Source organism: Prunus mume, linkage group LG4, assembly GCF_029339155.1.
Source record: "Prunus mume cultivar Tortuosa linkage group LG4, ASM2933915v1, whole genome shotgun sequence".
Taxonomy (NCBI): Eukaryota; Viridiplantae; Streptophyta; class Magnoliopsida; order Rosales; family Rosaceae; genus Prunus; species Prunus mume.
Genome location: NC_142701.1, coordinates 27346932 through 27360117, shown reverse-complemented (window position 1 = coordinate 27360117; position 13186 = coordinate 27346932). Strand labels below are relative to the sequence as shown.

At 46.3% G+C, this 13186-nt stretch overlaps 1 pseudogene across 1 annotated transcript; it reads left to right on the top strand.

Moving 5' to 3' along the window:
* The first annotated feature begins 6332 nt into the window (after nt 1-6332).
* LOC148918321 (cysteine-rich receptor-like protein kinase 10) lies at nt 6333-7520 on the top strand (annotated as a pseudogene). Its single transcript, XR_016125948.1, has 4 exons — nt 6333-6468; nt 6581-6818; nt 6937-7099; nt 7185-7520. The product of XR_016125948.1 is annotated as a cysteine-rich receptor-like protein kinase 10 (transcript).
* Nucleotides 7521-13186: the final 5666 nt, after the last annotated feature.

Here is a 13186-nt window from a genome sequence, read left to right as displayed (position 1 = left end):
GCCCCGAGCCAGTGTACTCCAAACGTTTATCGAGCGGTCATCGCTTTGAAAATTTGAGTCACTTCTTCAAGCTAGATTTGACAGTGATCAGGAATTCTTCTATTTCTTGAGGTGAGGCGGCAGAAGTATGCCCAACCGTGCGCGCAAACCCAAGTTGTTTGATAGTTTAAGTCAAGCGATCATGTGTGGAGCAAGGATGTGCTTTGGAGGTCGATGGCGGATGGGAAGAGGAGGTTGGCGACGGTCCGCTCGTTCCTCTCACCTCTTGTGATAAGTCGCATTCCTTTGGTCTACTCTATTTGTTGAGGATTTTTCTGTTGTGTATCGACCAACTTTTGTCTTACGCTTGCGAGATGATGCCATCAGAAAGAAGCTCGTCCTTGACGGACATGAAGGTTTGCACGCTTTGAGCATCCTGCCAAGTTTCGTGAATGGCGCCGTGTGAGCGAACATCGGAAGAAAGTCGGTGCTTTGCCCCTTCTGAAGATATTGAAAGATGGAAGTTGCCTTGAAGCTAAGTTACTTGCGGTTGAAGCGGGATGAGTCATCGGCCAGAGTCCCTCGAGGATAGGAAGGCGTGCGATGGACCCGCCCGTGGCGGAGCTGCGATTTCACAATCAATGGATCGTCTCTGACGAGGGCAGCGAGATCTTCTCTTGCCTCGAACAAGTCTTCCTCACGGAGGCCTCGTCTGCGGGATCAAATGCCTCGTCGGTAGCGAACAGCGGAAGGCCAGCGGCATGCACGAAGTTCGGGATATGTGTTCAAGTCGCCAACCGTATTGCCCAAAACTCGTGATTTGCTTTGTAAGGAGGCCGTTGAGAAGCAAGGTTCGGGCGTCTGCGGCGGTCTAGGGACCAAGCGAGAGGACTATACCTGCGCCCGACCACCATGACTCTTCTGCGGGACCACGAACAATCAAGCGCGGAGCTGACTCGATGTTGCAAGCTGCAAGCAAGAAAGCTAAAGAGTCGTCTGCTCGAGCAAAGAGTCCTCGATCAGTGACTGGTTTGGGGATTGGTGATAGCTCGTTAGGGTGAACCTTTATGCGATTTGCTGAAAGCGGGCTTTTATCAAGTCCATCTGCTTGTGCTAAGCTAGCTGACCATGTGTATCGAGCTGCTGATCTTTGTGCCTTCTCGAGCCTTCCCTTGGATAAACAAGAAGAAGCTGCCCTGTATCATCTTCAAAAAGGGATGGTTTTTGATGTTGGGGCTATGCAGAACTCGCATGATGTTGCCCCCTCTTCTGCCTGTTGACGAGTGGTGAAGAAGAACGCTGACTGACTCACAAGCTCTCAAATGGCGGATTCGCCATGTGAGGATTTCCGAGATGAAGGAGAGTATGTCGCACTAAGAGTTACATGTTGGCCAAAAAATGGCGAAGTCAAGTCTCTTATGGCTACCCTGCTCGAACACAAGGAAGCCTACTTTAGCCTCGAACGCAAGCATCTTGCTCTGGCCCAAGATCGTGATAGACTGCTGGTCAAGTTTGACAACCATGTGGAAACCACGGGGCGTCAAACATGAGATTGCTACTAATGTGTACAAGTGGGATACAGGTGCCCGAGCGGTGCTTCCCTTCTTGTCCTCTCGAAGATGCGATGATGGCGGTCTATTTTGATCGCCCCCTGCTCCGATGGCGGATCAATGTTGTGGATGTAGAAGGCTGTTGAAGAGCGGTAGCGAGATGAAGGCATGCGAAGGAAGACAAGCCCCAAGTGGGTCAGAGAGGAGTAAGGAACAAGCGGCCGGCGGTTGAGTAGGTGGTGATAGGTTAAGCGAGTGAGGCCGTTGCCAGTGCATGAGGATGTGATCGGTTAAGGGTCACCTGCTGAAGTCCCCTAGTAGATGTAGTTCATTTTTGCTATTTTTGAACTTTGTAATTTTCTTTCAATAAGTGGTCTTTGGTTGACCGCCCTATTGTTTGTTGAGTTGGCCGCTTTGCTATGGAATTTTCAGTTATCTTTCAAACTTCAATTCTCATTATATCTTGTAAGTGTACGTCCGGAGACATAGCACTTGAAAGAGATTCAATTGAGTTTGTACTCGTGAAGTAGCTTGCCCACAATGGAGGTAAGGCTTGTCGCCTACGAGCGTATGCCAGGGACACAATGCTCGAAATAAAAAGATTCCATTGAGTTTGTGCTTCGCGAAGCAGCTTGCTGCAATTGAGATGAGGCTTGTTGCCTACGAGCGTATGTCGGGACACAATGCTCGAAAAAGACTCCATTGAGTTTGTGCCGTGAAGCTGCACATCTGCAATGGAGATGAGGCTTGTCGCCTGCGGCGTATGTTAGGGACACAATGCTTGAAAAAGACTCCATTGAGTTTGTGCTTCGTGAAGCGACTTATGCAATGGAGATGAGGCTTGCGCTGCGGCGTATGTCGAGGGACACAATGCTCGAAAAAGACTCCATTGAGTTTGTGCTTCGTGAAGCAACCTATCTACAATGGAGATGAGGCTTGTCGATCTGCGGCGTATGTCGAGGACACAACACTCGAAAAAGACTCCATTGAGTTTGTGCTTCATGGAGCAGCCTGTCTGCAATGGAGATGGGGCTTCTGCCGCCATGTGTATGTTAAGTAAGACATAATGCTCAAAAAAGTACTTCATTGAAAAGCTTGCTCTTGTATTGATGTTGGTGTGAATACATCGCTTTATTGAATAAAGGAAATTAACAACAAAGGTAACATCAAAAGTAGTTTGTCTTTAATGGAAATCTGGAGGCTCGTCCTTTGCTAGCGTGAAGTTAGTAGCGAAGAGTTTCATGGATAGTATCTTCGAAGGTGGTGGGCATTCCATTGTCTCGGAATTTCTTTTCCTTCTAGAGTATCAAAGGGTGCAACTTCCTCATCCCGATCGACTTATCATGTAGGGGCCTTCCCAGTTTGGCTTCATTTTCTTTGACCCTTGCCTTGGTGCTTTGTGATGAAAGTTTTCTAAGCACAAGGTCTTGAAGGCTGAAACTGTCGATCTTGGCCTTCTTATTGTAGTAGGGCGTCAAGCTGCTGCGGGTAGGCGGCAACTCGAACAATAGCCTTTTCGTTCTTCTTGAGTAGATCAAGGTTGACTTTCATACGCTTGCGATTTGGTCAAGGCGCCCACCTCAATGCTCATGGAAGGCGTGATGTGTGGGAATAATTGCTACATCCCATAGGCGGGAAAATGGTGTCTCTCCGGTCGATCTCCTTTTGGTCGTGCGATAAGCCCATAGGACTCCTGGCAGCTCGTCGACCCATTTTCCTTCTGCGCCTTCTAGTCTTTTCTTTAGGCAGATCCAGCACTATCTTGTTGGATGCCTCTGCTTGGCCATTGCCTTGCGGGTATCGGGGTGTTGACAGGTGTTGTTTGATGCCATACTTCGCTAAAGAATGCGGTGATCTGCCTGCCCACGAACTATGTACCATTGTCGGTGACTATCTCGATTGCGGGCAACCGAATCTGCAAATAATGTTCTTCCAGATGAACCGTTCAACATCGGCCTCCTTGGTAGAAGATAAAGCCTCGGCCTCGATCCATTTGGTGAAGTAATCAGTGGCAACGATCATCATCTCTTTATTGGCAGGTGCCGTCGACATAGGTCCCACCAAGTCAATGACCCACTCCGCATGAATGGCCATAGGTTTTGCGGATGGTATTCCTCAGCGGGCAGGCCAGGGACCGGCTTGTAGCGTTGGCATCGATCACATCTTCGAGCATACTCCGTGAGTCTTGGCGCATGGTAGGCTAGAAATAGCCTATCTTTGAGCCTATACGAGCAAGCGATCGCTTTGACGTGATTTCCACATTCACCGTCGTGTATCTTGTAGAGAATCTCGAGCGTTTGTGGGTACTTGATGCAAGTGAGATGAGGCCCGTAGTATGATCTGCGGATAAGCATGTCGCCTTTCATGTAATATCTTGCAGCCTTCTGCTTGATTTTTCTGGCCTCGGACTTGTCCTTGGGTAGGTTTTCATTCACTAGGTAGTCAATAATTGGGTCTTGCCAGCTAGGATCCTCATCGATCTGCATCAGGTCATGCTCTGCCTCTATGCTAGGTGGTCAAGGTGCTCGGCCAGGGAAGGAGGCGTCTGAGCCCGGGTATCCAACGCCGATCCTAAGCGCGATGCATCTGCGTGCGCGTTCTGCATGGGAACTTCTTTGGATGGTGAAGGTGGAAGCGCCTTCAACAACTCTTGAACTTTGTCAAGGTACAAGATCATCCTTGGGTGCCGCCATGTATTCTCATGAGGCTTGACTTGTGATCGGTGGGAATCAGAGTAGATGGCGGCTTTTTGATTGATAGCTCCTTTGCCAAGCGCAAGCCGGTGGCGATGCCTCGTGCTACTGCCTCGTTGTTTGGCCGGAAGCCAAGCGTGATAGCTTGCTCTAACAGTTCCATCTGGGGTGATGATGGCGGCGCTGCTCGGCTCCTTTACGGTTCGGCGCTCCGTCTACGCGCAAGCCTGCGTGTCTGGGTTGGTCGAGGTTCATGAGGTCTTGTTTGCTCTTGAACTTTCCTTCTTTTTGCTGACCGACTTCTCTTCTTACTGATGGTGTGAATTCTGCAACAAAGTCTGCTAAGGCTTGAGCTTTCATTGCAGTCTTGGCCGGTAGGGAGGTCGTGTTAGCTTAGCTCTATAGCCCACTTCATGAGTCGTTGAGAAGCATCAGGTATGAAGGATTGATCTCAAAGGAAAGTCGGTCATGCGATGACTCGGTGAGCTTAGGTAATAAGGTCGCAGCTTTCTCATGAAACCACAAGGGCCAAATGAGCTTCTCAATTTGGGTAGTAAGTCTCTGCATCGAGAGAGCTTTTGGCGTGTAGAATATTGGATGTTGGGCTAAGTTCTTCTCGGATGAGAGGTGGTGACGGCCGAGTTAGACTTGCCAGTACGAACAAGTCTTCACGAGGCTGGCTTTGAGGCGAGGAGGTGAAGTAAGGTAGGTTTTAGATTCAGAAGCTACTTCGCACTCTTCGTCCCATTTGTCTTTTTGTCCCTTCTTCAAAGCTTTGAAGAATGGTCTGCACTTGTCGGTAGATTTTGAAAGGAATCTATTGAGGGCCGCTGCTCTGCCCGTCAGGGCTTTGTATTTCCTTTACTGTGGAAGGCGACTTCATCTCGAGAATGGCTTTGATTTGGCGCGGGTGTGCCTCGATACCTCGTTGCGTCACTAAGTACCCTAGGAACTGGCCAGACGATACACCGAGCGTGCATTTACTTGGATTGACTTCATGCGATATTGGCGGAGTAGGTTGAGCGCCTCGGTGAGGTTTTTAAGGTGGTCTGCCCGGCAGGGCTTTAACGAGCATATTGTCCACGTACACCTCCATGGTTCTGCCGATCTGCTCCTTGAAAATTTTATTCACGAGACTTTGGTAGGTTGCTCCGGCGTTCTTCAGCCCAAAGGGCATGACCTTGTATGCAGTAGGTCCCTCTTTCGATGATGAAAGAGGTCTTCGCCTTGTCATCATCATACATCATAATTTGATTATAGCTGGAGTAAGCATCCATGAAGCTGAGCAGCTGGTTGCCGGAAGTTGAATCCACAAGCTGGTTGATTCTCGGCAATGGGAAGTTGTCTTTAGGGCATGCTTTGTTGAGGTCGGTATAATCAACGCATACTCTCCATTTTCCCTTTTCTTGTTTCGCCACCAGAACAACGTTAGCCAGCCATTCCGAGTAGGAGACCTCTTCAATGAAACCGGCAGCTAGGAGCTTGCCGGAAGTCCTATGAGGTGCATAACATGGTATGGTAACTTGGTGGATTCTGTACATAATCAAACACTTCCTATTCGTGTTAGTGAGGATGGCTCCAATGATTTTCAAGGCATGTCGATTAATTTTTTCCTTTTTCATTATTAAACAAGCAAAATCAGTTCTTTTGGCTAGAAAGTTACCATAATTACTAACTTGGAGCCTTTTCATTCTATTCTTTGCAGGTGGTAAGGGTCATGCTAAAAATTTCTTCAAGAAGCGGTGGGCTGTAATTGCAATTGCAATTGTCTCAGCAACAACAGGATTGCTTGCAGCAATTTTTGGATATCTTTTATGGAAGAGAATTTCGAGAAATGAAGATAATGGTAGTGCTGGAGGTGGAAAGGATGGTATAGAACTACCACTTTCGGGTTTAAAGAGTATACTAGCTGCAACAAACAACTTCTCTGAAGCTAATAAACTTGGAGAGGGAGGATTTGGCCCCGTTTATAAGGTGAAACTTCCTTAATTACATTGTTCTTCATAAATATGATATTAAATTTGTCTACTTGTCTTTAAAAAATTTTCATTAATATCTTTATCTGCATGGGATTTTGCCTGAAAATGAAGAAGTAGCCATAAAAGGGTTCATGAATGAGTTGAAGCTTATAGCCAAGCTCCAACATACCAATCTTGTTAGGCTCTTGGGTTGCTGTAATGAAGAGGAGGAAATGATACTGATTTATGAGTACATGCCCAATCGAAGTTTGGACAAACTTGTGTTTGGTATATACATGTTCATCACCTTTGAGATATTCTTTGATGTTGTTGATTTCCTGGACATCAAATTTGATTAGCTAATTTTTGCAACATCTTTTTAAATGTATTGTTTATTCAGATCCATATGAAAAGATAAAATTGGATTGGGGTAAACGGTTTCGAATCATAGAAGGCATTGCTCAAGGAGTACTTTATATCCACAAGTATTCCAGATTGAGAATCATTCACAGGGACCTAAAAGCAAGTAATATACTGTTGGATGGAGAAATGAACCCAAAAATTTCAGATTTTGGAATGGCAAGGATTTTTGGGATGAACCAAACTGAAGCAAATACCGACAGGGTTGTTGGGACATAGTAAGTAGACATATATAGCACATGTTTTTGCATTATTCATGTACTGAACCTGATGATGCAAAATGTTAGTCTTTAATTGTTGTTGCTTACTTTGTCTACCATTATAATTCATGTGCAGCGGCTACATGTCACCTGAGTATGCACTCTTGGGCAATTTTTCTGAGAAATCGGACGTGTTCAGCTTTGGAGTATTGATTTTGGAGATTGTAAGTGGAAAGAGGAATTCTTCTTTTCATCGTTTTGATCCTACGCTAACGCTTGCTGGTTGGGAAATTATTCTAGCTAGTATGTATATGTCGTCCTTCTGTCTTCAATCCTTTCAAGTTTGCAATTAAAGTGAATGGTACCTAATGAAATCTTAATTAGGCATGGGAATTGTGGAAAGAAGGTAGAGGAATGGAGGTGATTGCATGCATCAGTAAGGGAAACATGCCCTCCTGATGAAGCTTTGAAGTGTATCCATGTAGGGTTTTTGTGTGTTCAAGAAGCTCCAGCTGACCAACAATGTCTTCTGTAATTCGTATGCTGCAGGCCAATGAAGCCACATCACTTCCACAGTCCAAGGAACCTGCCTTTTCAACTCACAAGAATTCCATACCTGCTGCTGTTAGTTCTAAGCTGCAAGTTTTTCCAACAATACAGTCACCATTAGTTTGGCAGAAGGTCGATAGATGTTCCTATTTTAATAAAATCTTTGCATAATTGAGACTGTTAGAGTTACATTAAGTTTAGCCAAGTAGTCCTAAGCTGGTGTGCCAGCTGTCAGTTAGTTAAGTGAGTTTGTTATTAGTTTAGAGCTTGTCATTGACCGCTCATGTATTCGGCCAAAAGCTGAACTCTATAAATACTGAGCCAGCTAATATTGTATTAAATCAATAGAGAAAATCAATAAAGAAATCCAGAACCTTTCAGTTTCTTCTTCACTTCCTCTGTTCTTACTTGCCTGGTTATCATGGTCTCGAGAGCCTCGGTTGATCGCTGTCTTCTTGACGTGATTTCTTGGGCAGGAGACAACAATGCCTGGTTATCAGAGACAACAATGCTGCTCTCCTGAGGACCATATTTTGAGGACCTGTGAGGTCCAAACTTGTTACATCCGTTCGATTTAATCTAGGGGCTGGTGTTGCTAGCCTCTTTAAAATACCATTTCACCTATTTATAAAACCCAAGATTACATTTTTTATGTTTTGTTTTATATTTTTTTACAAATAATTACTCTCTCTCCCTCGTCGTATTTTTCTCTCTGACTCTCTAGGCTTTTCACCCCTCTGAGCGACAAAGTGAAATTATTGTAATCGTTGGAAAATAAAAAGATTTTGCTTGAATTGAGTACTTAAAATGTGTCCATGTTGGGCTCTTATGTGTACAAGAAGATCCCGGTGATCGCCCAACCATGTCACAAGTAGGTTTCATGCTAGGCAGTGAAACTGCAACTATTCCAGCACCTAAACAACCCGCCTTTATTGTTAGGCGATGATACCCTTCTAGAAGTAGCAGGGCTTCTTCTTCAAGCAAACCTGAAACATTCTCTAACAATGAGTTAACCATCACATTAGAAGATGGTCGGTAGCCAAAGCTGTTCTTATGCCTCTTATCTTCATCATTGTTGTCAAGTTAGTGAATCAGCATGAAATTTTATATAGGATGCATTTTTCGTGTAATTTGTATCAGTGCAGTAATATTTGGAACTTTTGGGTACAAGCACTGATGTTCAAGAAGCAAGGCTCATATGATTTACCCTGTTCCAAATTGCAGTAATCTAATGTAACTTATGTGAACGCACAAGTCAATTGGGTTCCAAAATTTTTATTTTCTCTGTTTCAAACTAAACAACCAGCCAGTACAAATCAATCAGAACATAGAAGCTAGCCAAAATTAGGTGGTAGAAGGGAGGCATCATTCTAGAAGTCAGAATTTTTTTGCCCTCTAATGGAAGGTGATCTCATTCATACTTCGGACCTGAGTGCCTTGGGAAATAGTACATCTGGACATGATAAATGGTAAACGCCTCAGCTCCTGTTGTCCCAACAAAGATATGTTAATATTGATACATTAATTTGGACTTAACAATTGATGCAATTGAAGTGCTTTAGAGAAACATGATGCCTATTTTGAATGGAAGAAACACAATAATGGTGTGAACTTTCACTAGTCTACTTCTTTCTCTGTCTCTCTGGCTCTGAATGGAGTGGTTCTCTTGCTTAGCTACTTTTATCTCGTCTTGCCAATTTGTACCAGCCAAGACAATTTAGAACCAGGAAAATCTATCACCGGAAACCTGACCTTGATTTCTTCCCTTGGGACCTTTGCATTAGGCTTCTTCAGTCCTGAAAATTCTATCAAATTCTTCCTTGGTATATGGTACAACAAAATCCCAAAGACACCAATAGTACGGGTTGCTAACAGAGAATCCCCACTTGATTCTCCCGGTGTCTTTACGCTCTGCGGTGATGGGAATCTAGTGGTGTTGGACATCATGGATAGGGCAAGAGAAGTTATCTGGTCTTCTAATATATCAGTACCTGCTTCAGCTATGAAGGCAACAACTGTTGTACTAATGGATAATGGAAATCTTGAACTTAGACTTGGAGGAGATACTCTGTGGCAGAGCTTCGATCATCCCTTTGATACATTTTTGCCTGGCATGAAGCTTAGCTTGAATACAAGGACGGGCCAACAGAGGGGTCTTACATCTTGGGCAGCACTTAATGCTCCAAACCAATTTTTTCGATCAACCGAAGCCTTCCAAACAACCATGGTTGGAAGCAAACACCTTAGGAGCAAAACCACCGTGGCGCACTCCGGGCGGCCGAAACCTCGCTACCACTGCGAGGTACAGCTGCTGCTAGTGTTTTGCAGCAGCCTCCCTAGCTAACAAAGCTGCCCAACAGCTCCCTAGCGAGTTCCAACAGCCCCCGGTGGCTGCCTATGTCATCCTACCACCTCCGGGTGCCTCACAACCTCTCCAAACAATTGCTATAGCAACCGGATAGCCACCAAACCATGGGGACAGCTCCTTGCAGCCGCAAATCACCTCCGTGAACCACCAAATAGTGGCTGGAATTCCTGCACCTCTTGCGGCCGCACCAAGCCAAGGCCCAGCCACCTTCATGACACTGCCGCCGAGCATGGTGGAATCTCCTATCAAGGTGGACTCATTACCACCGCCGACTTAGAGCCGATCTTGGAGCAACTTCAAGCATTGCCTCCATTGCCTCCATGCTCAACGCACACTCCCGCGTACACCTCCAATGAAACTCTAGCCCGTGTGCAATTGGGCTCCACACACTTCTCTCTCCTCACGATCCACGAAGTCAAGCAAACCTTAATATGAGAGTTGATTAGCTAGCTCAGAGAATGGACGACCAAAGCAATCTAATGAGGCATCTCCTCAACCAAATAAGCTTGGCTCAAAACCTTGGCCTTGGATAACCAGGCGAAGAGAGATGGATGGACGAACAAGCCGATAGACAGCTAGACGGTACCAAGCAGGTCGAGCAAGAGTAAGGAGACAAGGAGAGGGACAACAACGTGATCGGCCTGCTGACATGTTGCAAGCATCCGCGAGCCACACTCAGAGTAGATGAAGTCACCCATCAGTTGAGCCTAAGGAACAGCGTGTGCGAAAGGCTGGGCCTGAGGAAATGTACATCAAAGGCTAGGCTCCCGGGGAGGTTAGCTTGGACAACCATCGCAACGAGGGTGCGTGAAGAAAGGCGCTTAGCTGTCCACTCATAGAGGAGCATTCACGAAAGGCTAGGCCCTAGGGAAGGTCAACTGGATAACCCTCACAACGAGGACCACTCCACTACTCACTCTCGAAGAGTCGTCAAAAAGTTATAGAAAATCCTTCACAAGTGCAGTCCACAAACACGCCCCCTAGGCAGCACATGCGAGAAGGTCGACCACGCCAATTAAAGAGGAAGTCGGTCGACGCTCGCCCAAATCGCGAAGGTGCCATGCGTCATCGACCAGCAATGTGTGCGGAAGACATTGAGAATCTTGTGAATGACTGACCGAGACTTGAAGACCGGCGGGAACTTCAAAGGCGCACTCGTGAGAGATGGACCAAGCGAACTCGCCTCTCACCTTGAAATCGGCGGCTGCTCCCGGCGATTCTCAACGCCGTTTACATACTTCAAAGGGACTCGATCCGAGAGCCACCTAAAACACTTCAAAGTGTCATGATCTTCCATAAGATCGACGATGCGCGCTTGATGTGCAAGGTATTTACAATGATCTTGCGAGGAGCAGCCAGACGGTTCCACACCTACCATCAGGTCAATCGCCAGCCTTCAAGAAGTCGGCTTACGTCTTCACCAAAGAATACACCTCTTACCGGACAATCAAGAAGAACCACGACCACAGTACCAGCACGCACAAAAGTCGCGAATCCGCCGAGATTACATCAAGAGATTCAAAAGAAAATGCCAACATTGTAGGATGTAACAACCGAATCGCGTCATCTGCTTTCCAAAGGCCTTCCAATTTGAACACAACTTGTACAAATGCCGTGGTGACTATCCTCGGCCGGACTCGGCAGAGGTCTACGTGTGAAACATTACGCGCTGCGGGATGGCGATCAAATCGCCAAAGAAGTCTACTAAGCAGGAAGATCAGCCGACTAAGGCCGCATGCCAAAGAAGCGATAGGTTTACCAACAAGAATAAGGATAAGAGCAGAGTCACACCCACAAGGAGACATTACGGCAGTAGAGAACTACACCAACTTCACCATCCCCATACATCAAATCTTAGCCTAAGTGAAAGACAAACCTTGGGTAAGAAGATCGCCACCCTTGAAAGGAGATCCAAACAAAAAGGATACTAGAAAATATTGTGCCTTCCATGGGACGCACGAGCACACTACTGAACAACTGCTTCGCTTGGAAAGCGCACCTTGAAGAACTTGTGAGAGATGACACGAAATTCATTGCGAAGCGACCATCAGGATTGAAGATCGTGACACCACCAAGGGGCCGCCCAAAAGGTCATAAGGATTAACACAATCCTAGCTGACTTTGAGGAGTCTAGGCTGACCAGCAAGGAAAAGAAGAGGAAGATCAAATAGGCCACTGTGATCTCCTAAATCTCGACGGACCTTCTATGAGCAGAAGACGATCATGTGATCGGTTTCCAAAAGAAAGATCTGATTGGCCTTGACATGCCACATAACGATGCCCTTGTCATCAGCATTCAAATCGCCCGAGTGCCATGGTCGGCCAATCCCACGCAGATTGACGAAGCGGCGCGCCATATCCCAATCGCGGTCAATCGCCAGATGGGCTTGGAGACAAAGATCAACAAATCAGCCGGATCGATCGGTGGCTTAATGGGTTATCGTGGGCACGATAGACCTCGACTTCTACTCCTCACATGTAATCAGCTCACAAACATTCATGGTCATTAATGAGCTCTCACCCTACAATGGCATTCTAGGCAAACCATGGATCGGCAAGATCAACGCCATCACCTTTGCTACACATCAAAAAATCCGGTACCCAATCTCTGAGGGCGGTGTCGGTCCAAATCAAAAGCTATCGAGTAATGACGAGGAAAGCAAACAAACGCAGTTCCTCTCTGTGAGCCAGGTAGATATGAAGGAGGTTGAACAATTAAATCTTGCTCCCTTATAGCAATCAAAGCATCAGGACCAAGCCGAGGAAATTTGTCCAGAGATTTCTCCTGAAAAGGATGGAGAACCGAATAGGACGCGTCGAGTTAATACCCTTGGATCCTGACCGGCTGACAGAAAAGCGCGGATTGGCTCACGCCTAAGCCCAGACGCGAAGGTGGAGCTGACCACCTTCGTCCACAACAACAAAGACATGTTCGCATGGTGGCCATCAAACATGCACAGCATCGACCGAACATCATCTGTCTCGACTCCACGTTAACCTCGCCATAAGAAGCTAGTGGCATAGAAAAGAGGCAAATTTGCTCTTGAGTGGTCGCTATCATCGTTGAGATCAACAAACTCCTCGCCGACTTCATCGAAGAGGTCTCCTACTCGGAGTGAGTGGCCAACGCTGTTGCTCAGTGGCAAAACAAGAAAAAGGAAAATTGAGAGTCTGCGTTGATTGCATGACCTCAACAATGCATACCCTAAAGATAACTTCTTATTGCCGAGAATCGACCAACTCGTGGATTCCACTTTTTGGCACCTTGTCGGTTACTCCACTTCATGGATGTCCGCTTCGACTATAACCAAATCTTGATGCACGAGGATGGCAAGGTGAAAACTTGTCATCATCGAGAGAGAGACCTACTTTGCAAGGTCATGTCCTTTGGGCTAAAGCCAGAGCAACCTACTAAAGACTCGTGAATAAAATCTTCAAGGAGCAGATTAGCAAAACTATGGAGGTCTGC